Source organism: Girardinichthys multiradiatus, chromosome 4, assembly GCF_021462225.1.
Source record: "Girardinichthys multiradiatus isolate DD_20200921_A chromosome 4, DD_fGirMul_XY1, whole genome shotgun sequence".
In the NCBI taxonomy this organism is placed as follows: Eukaryota; Metazoa; Chordata; class Actinopteri; order Cyprinodontiformes; family Goodeidae; genus Girardinichthys; species Girardinichthys multiradiatus.
Genome location: NC_061797.1, coordinates 12,556,670 through 12,563,602, shown reverse-complemented (window position 1 = coordinate 12,563,602; position 6,933 = coordinate 12,556,670). Strand labels below are relative to the sequence as shown.

General features: G+C 41.6%; 1 protein-coding gene across 1 annotated transcript in view; it reads left to right on the top strand.

The window, feature by feature from the left end:
• The first annotated feature begins 3,758 nt into the window (after window positions 1–3,758).
• Window positions 3,759–6,933, top strand: part of LOC124867146 (zinc finger protein 710-like) — a 54,501-nt gene continuing 51,326 nt past the window's right edge. Inside the window, exon 1 of the mRNA XM_047363428.1 lies at window positions 3,759–3,885. The gene's annotated coding sequence lies outside the window, so the exon portion shown is untranslated. The remainder of the gene's footprint in view (window positions 3,886–6,933) is intronic.

Here is a 6,933-nt window from a genome sequence, read left to right as displayed (position 1 = left end):
AGTTAGGTAGGATTTGTTTAAATAAATAACTTGCACCCTCCGAAATTTCTGTAGTTGTTCATGGAGGTTTATGAGAAATTAACTTTCTAAACCTCTAAACCACTATTACATTTGTCACTTTAGGTGGATGATCCTGTCTTAGGTAGCTTTCCTGGTGTACCATTCTCTTATTGTTGGATGAGAGACTGAGCAGCAACTGTAAGGCTGTAATTTATAATGTGACACATTTTTTGTTTCAAATTCTTGGAAATGTTTCCTTAGAACATTGAGGCAAACAAAAACACACATTAGATTTATATCAGGCATTGCAACATTTCAAGCAACTTATAAATCAGTTGCAGCATTTTCCTCTAAGAGTCTACAGATTGTAAAACTGGCCAACAGGAGGGTGGGAGCTGGAACAATCCGCTGGGACACATTTCACCTGCTTTCCCTTATCTTCCTGTAAAAATTCACACTCTGAAGTTAAAGGTGGAACATGAATTCAGTAAGCACATTAAAAGAGCATGTGTTATAGAGGCTGTGTTGCACCTATTTATTTATCAGATTAGATGTTTCTGAGAACTGAGAGCGGCCCACGGAGAACATTCTCCCCTAACAAGGGGGAACAGGAGGATTGGGTCATTTTTCTAGGAAGTGGTGGATTTAGGACCATCGGCTGTTTAAAACACTATCACACATCATTGATGTTTTTGGATGAGTTCCAGAAAGAAAAGTTTGATCCGATTTTTATTTAGCTATTATTCTGGAGAAAGCTTCCCTCTTTCATAACTATCTCAACTTTCAAGTCTGTGAAGCATTTTTCTGCTTCAAAGAGAATTGGAAAGTTTCCCAGAACGAGTTGAAATAAACAAGCAAATACGAGTCCTGATGAATTAAAACTGTGTTGGAGGCATGGACCCCTCTGCAGATTACATGTGTAACAGGCAGGCAGTGACATGCAATGATTCCTTTTTGGCCCTTTAGGGGGATTGCTGTTTAGCTGCATTTGGTGGGCACATTTGACTCAATGTTCTTTTGATCTCACAGTTTTCTAAATATTTGACTGTTCCACCTTTTGTTCTACTTTCCTACTCCAGTGAAAATCCAGTGCCTTGCAAAAGTTTTCATCCTACATGAACTTTTCCACCTTATTCACCAAAAACTTTCATGTATTTTATTGGAATCCTCCTTGAACTTAAGCAGCCTAATTGTAAGGTAAAGTAGAATAATACATGGTTTTAAAAAATCTTTACCAAAAAGAATGTTATACTCAGCAGGGCTTTAGGGTATGTCTCTACCAGCTTTACACATAGACTGAGACATTCTTCCTTGCAAATTTGCTCAAGCTCATTTGATTGGGTGAAGAGCAAGTGTGAGCAGTTCATATCTCACTAGAGATTCTCAACTGCATTTAGGTCTGGACTTTGACCGGAACATTTGTACACATGAAAATGCTTTGATCTAAACCGAGTTATAGTATCTCGGGTTATATGTTTAGTCATGTTGTCCTGATGGAAGGTAAACCTCCACCTCAGTCTGAGGTCTGTTGTAGTCTCTTACAGATTTCCCTGCCTTCAGCTCTGTGCATCTACCCACCAATTCCAAATTACATTCCCTGCTGCTGTTAAAAGCATTCCCACAGCATGATACTGCCACCATCATGTTTCACCATGGGGATGGTGTGTTCAGGGAGATGTACAATGTTAGTTTTCCTGCTCACATAGCGTTTTGCATTGGATCTCATTTGACCAAAGCAGCTTCTTCTACTTGTTTGCTGTGACCCATACATGGTTTGTGGCCAAATGCCATTAGAACCTCTCATGGCTTTTTTCCTGTCTTCTGTAGATGCCAGACTAATAGTTGTCCTGTCAATAGATGCTACCACAGATTACTGCTCTCCTTGCCTGACCTGTCAGTTTAGGTGGATGGCCAGTTGTGCCACACTCTTTCCCTTTTCGGATGATAATGATACTGGGAATGAATCACACACAGGCAGACTCTGTTTACACAATAGGTGGTCATTGAAGTCTATTGTTTGGACTGGATTTTATTTAGGGGCATCAGAGTGATAGGGGTTAATTACACATAATTACAATGTTTTGCTGTTTTCAACTAAAAAATGTTACAACCCTCTGTTCTCCAAACAATTTCTTCATTTGTTGTTGCTTCTTGGATACAAAGGTAGTCTGTTTGCTTGAAGCAGGGATTTTGGCCTGAAACTTTCTGCAAGCATAATTCTGCTCCAAACCAAAAGCCAAAGCCAAACAAACAGAGAGATATTGTGGTTAAGCCAGTGCTGAGGGTATATGACCTGCTCATTTCCATGAATATGTCACTGCGGGCGCTGGGAAGCGGAGTGTTAGCAGACAGCTCTGAGGTCTGTTGCTAAGGAAGATAAACATATTTATGCAGTCTTCCCTCACCTTTGGCTTCTAGAAAATGCTGATCCATTGGTAGCAGTGAAATGCAGTTTCGCTTGTTTGCGAAGATGCATAATTGTGCCCGTTGAGGCCGCTCCCACATCGACAATAGACAATAGAAGGCAAGAGCAGATGCAGCTTCTGCAATACAATGGGCCCTGACAACAATTACAGCCTCTACAGCTAAAAAGTGGCTTTTTATTTCTCTGCTACATGGAATGGCAATAAAGGGTGGGACACACTGAATAAAAGCACTGATTCTCATACAAAATAACATCTGGACTGATCTGTCACTCCAAAATCTTCACTATAACAAAAGAAATAAACATACAGAGGAAGAAAGTTTGGAGCAAGAAAAATACTGGATGCAAATGAATCAGACTTTGGACTTTCTGAAAACCACACAGCTCCTGAACAGCTCATATTATGAGCTTGTGAGTGGGCCGGGTGCCGAGCTCGCCGAACAGCTGTGAGACAGGCTGCAGGTGAAAGATGAGTCAAGTCCTGCAGGGAAACATCAATCATTGATAGACCGACGCACTGGAGAGGGAAAAAGAAAAGAGAAACAGAAGGAGAGCCATGAGAGAGCAAACAACAAACACACCCTCACACTGCTGAGTCCTGACCTTGCTGAGAAGTGACATAGTCGTCTGTGCCCAGCCCGGCCCAGCCCAGCCCAGCCCGGCCCAGTGCATATGAATCAGATCAGTCAGGATAGGAAACGAAGGACATTATGCAATGCATTACATTAAGCACACTATTTGTCCAGAGACATTAGTCATATCCTGTGTTGTACAGTCACTTCACTCTACTTTACAGCAAATCAGAAACAGTTGTGTTTCTCCTTTTATTTATCTTGAGATCATACATCATTACCAAAGCATACACTATAAAAAGGAAATTTGGTGGGTTTTAAATATTAACCATTAAAATTATTTTAAATTCATTCATTCATCTTCTATACCGCTTATTCCATAGTGGGTCACGGGGGAGCTGGTGTCTCTCTCCAGCAGTCTGCGGGCCAGAGGCAGGATACACAAGTTTAATCAAACATATCAAGTTGCATATGTAATGTTCAATAATGGTTGAATTATGTCTTCTAACTTCTCTGTTCTCTTAATGCTGGCATTTTAGTTCAATCAATGTAGATTAGGTTCTTGGTTCATTCTTGTATTCATTTTGTATTGTTCTGTGTTGGATTTCTTTTCTGCATTCCTCTCTGTCTCCTCCTATTATCTCAATCTTCTCTCCCTCAGTCAACTCAGTTTTATTGGTCTCAGCTGTCCCTCATTTCCACCTGATTACTCTCACCTGCTTTCCGTGCCCTTCTCCTTGCTTCTCCCCTATAAATAAGCTCTGGTTGTTTCACTCATTGCTGGATTCTCCTGTTTGACTGAACGGTCCATGTTCCACAGCTTTGCTTTGTTTTTTTTCCATGCTGGTATGATGCCCTGTTTTCCATTTGAGTCATCCATTCATCATTGTAAGTTTGGATTATTTCTTTACTAAAGACACTAAAATTTACCTTTCTGTTTCTGCTTACCTGCATTTGAGTCCATCCTAAAACCAAACATGACAGCTGCTATGTTTACATTTGTATTATGACTGAATTGATTAACTTAGAAAAATTAAAAACAACTTGTGATGGACGGAGTTTGTGTTTTGGAAGAAGAATTTCAACCTATGTCCAGCTTTGACTAGTTTAGTGACAGCAATAATGTTAAGAGCACCTGGCCAGCAAGCTGAGCTTCTTAACCCTGATACCATCATCTCTTGTTCGATTTGCCTCAGAAGTCAGAGCTCAGCTCTGTGAATAACATCCCTGCCTAGTGGAGGGCATTCTTGTTGCAAGTCGGAGAACCAGTGGGATTTGCTATTTGCTGTGGTGCTAATTACCAGCAGCAATACATGTCAATGCCAAAGGCATTTGTCAGCATTGTATGTGTTCCAACACTAAAGGAACAGGTCCACAACCAGAGGTTGTACATCACCTGTAATATTGGTTTAATGTGATACAAACCTTAAGAATTCCTTATAAATAGTTAAATCCCCCCAAATTTTACTCTGTTTTATATGCTCAGGCAGCCATATTGGATTGTGAATTCTGGGCTCCTTGGCAACCTGCGACTGTGTCAGTTGGATTTCCTACTTCACTTCTTGTTGTATGAGAAATCAGAAAATCTGACCTCCGAATACAAAAATCCTATCTTGTTTATAAAACAATAATATAGCATATGTTTTGTTTTTTGATTGATAAAATAGAAACTTGCCAGTTCTCTCTAAAGTTTAAGTCAGATCTTGATTTATTTGATTAATTGTATTAATTAAACTCAGTAAAATTACCACAACAATTAGATTCCAGGAGGCATCCGGTATAGATGCCCGAGCCACCTCAACTGGATCCTCTTGATGTGGAGGAGCAGCGGCTCTACTCTGAGCTCCTCCCAGATGGCCGAGCTCCTCACCTTATCTCTAAAGGAGTGCCCAACCACCCTACGGAGGAAGTTCATTTCAGCCACTTGTATCCGGGATCTTGTTCTTTCGGTCATGAACCAAAGATTATTAGACCGACCGGTAAATCAAGAGCTTCGCTTTTCGGCTCAGCCCTCTCTTCACCACAACGGACCAGCACAGCGTCCCCATTACAGCGGCAGCTGCACCGATCCGTCTGTCGATAACCCACTCCATTCTCCCCTCACTCGTGAACAAGACCCCAATATACTTGAACTCCTCCACTTGAGGCAGGAACTCCCCTCCAACCTGAAGAGGACAAGCCACTCTTTTCCGGTTGAACATTGGCCTCGGACTTGGAGGAGCTGATCTTCATCCCAGCCGCTTCACACTTGGCTGCGAACCGCCCCAGTGCGGGCTGTAGGTCTTGGCTAGAGGGGGCCAGCAGAACCATGTCATCTGCGAAAAGAAGAGACGAAATCCTCTGGTCCCCAAACCAGACCCCCTCCGGCCCTTGGCTGCGTCAAGAAATCCAGTCCATAAAAGTTATGAACAGGACCGGTGACAAAGGACAGCCCTGCTGGAGTCCAACATGCACCGGGAACAGGTCTGATTTAGTGTGGGCAATGTGGACCAAACTCCGGTTCCGCTTGTGCAGACACCAGATGGCCCCTAATAAAGGGCCCCTGACTCCGTACTCCTGGAGCACCCCCCAAAGGGCACCACGAGGGACACAGTCGAATACTTTCTCCAGGTCCACAAAACCCATGTGGACCGGCTGGGCAAACTCCCATTAACCCTGTAGAGGGTATAGAGCTGGTCCAGTGTTACATGGCCGGGACGAAAACCACACTGCTCCTCCTGAAGCCGAGGTTCGACTATCGGCTGGACTCTCCTCTCCAATACCAGGCGTTCTCCGACAAGTCCCGACCCCAGGCCTGGCTCCAGGGTGGGACCCCGGCTCCGCCGTACCAGGCGCTTACGGCGGAAGAACGACGTCACATGCCTCAATTGTATGGTCCTCATGAAAGTGTCTTGATTAAACTCAGTAAAATTACTTTAACAATTAGTTATAATTTCTTTTAAATTAAATTGTAATTCATTTTTTAAATTAATTTGAAATTAAATAATTGAAATGTCTTTTAGCTGTCAAGTTTAAGCATAATTTCTAGTTGGGGCATCATTAAAACTGACCTAATGTATGCAAATTTTTGCAATTTGCAACACTAGTTCTACTGATAACATTTTTACAGCTCATTTTTAATAATAAATAAATATATTTGCGCTTTGGTGTATAATTAAAACACAGGATAAAGAACAAAACATACCACTGTGTCACACAACAAAATAAGTCTATCTGCCAAGAAATTAACTGGTATGATAGTGAATCACCAAATATTCTCTAAGCACATCCACCAACAAAAAATATCACAATTTTCTCTGTGAAAACCCATGATAATTTGAAATTGTCAAATAGTCACAAATGTGTACAAAACTCCCCAAAAACAAAACCTGAACAAAAGCTCTCCCATGGCAACAATAAATCCCCCTTCAGCTAAACTGACCTTTTTTAAAGAGATGTTTCTTTAACTTCACAGAATCTCTCAAATCAAGTACTCATCTCAGATCTCAGGAAACCGCTTCTCCTAAATAAAAAATTTAAAAAAAGCAAAAAAAGCCTTAAAGCACCTTTTGAGGGGGGAGTAATAACCTACCAGTGTGCACAGTAAAGTCGGAGAGATGTGACCAACAAGGCCTCTGGGACTTTTTCACTTCTCTTTCATGATGATAGACTACAGTCGGTCTTTGAGCGGTAAAGTGACTTTGTGGTAGCAGGATGTGCTGAAGCAAGCCTCCCTTTAGATCCAAACGTTAATAGATAACCTTTGACAAGCATGATTTAATTGGTGCATAAAAGCATGTGTAAAGCTAGGAGACAGGAATGTTTCACAGAAATAAATTAGTGTGAGGTGGGCATCCAGAATTTAAACCAAGCCAAGTTATCAGCTGGTGACTAAACTGACTGATTTTTCACCTGTATCAGCCATGACTGGTGAGCAGTCGGTTGGAAACATAGAAA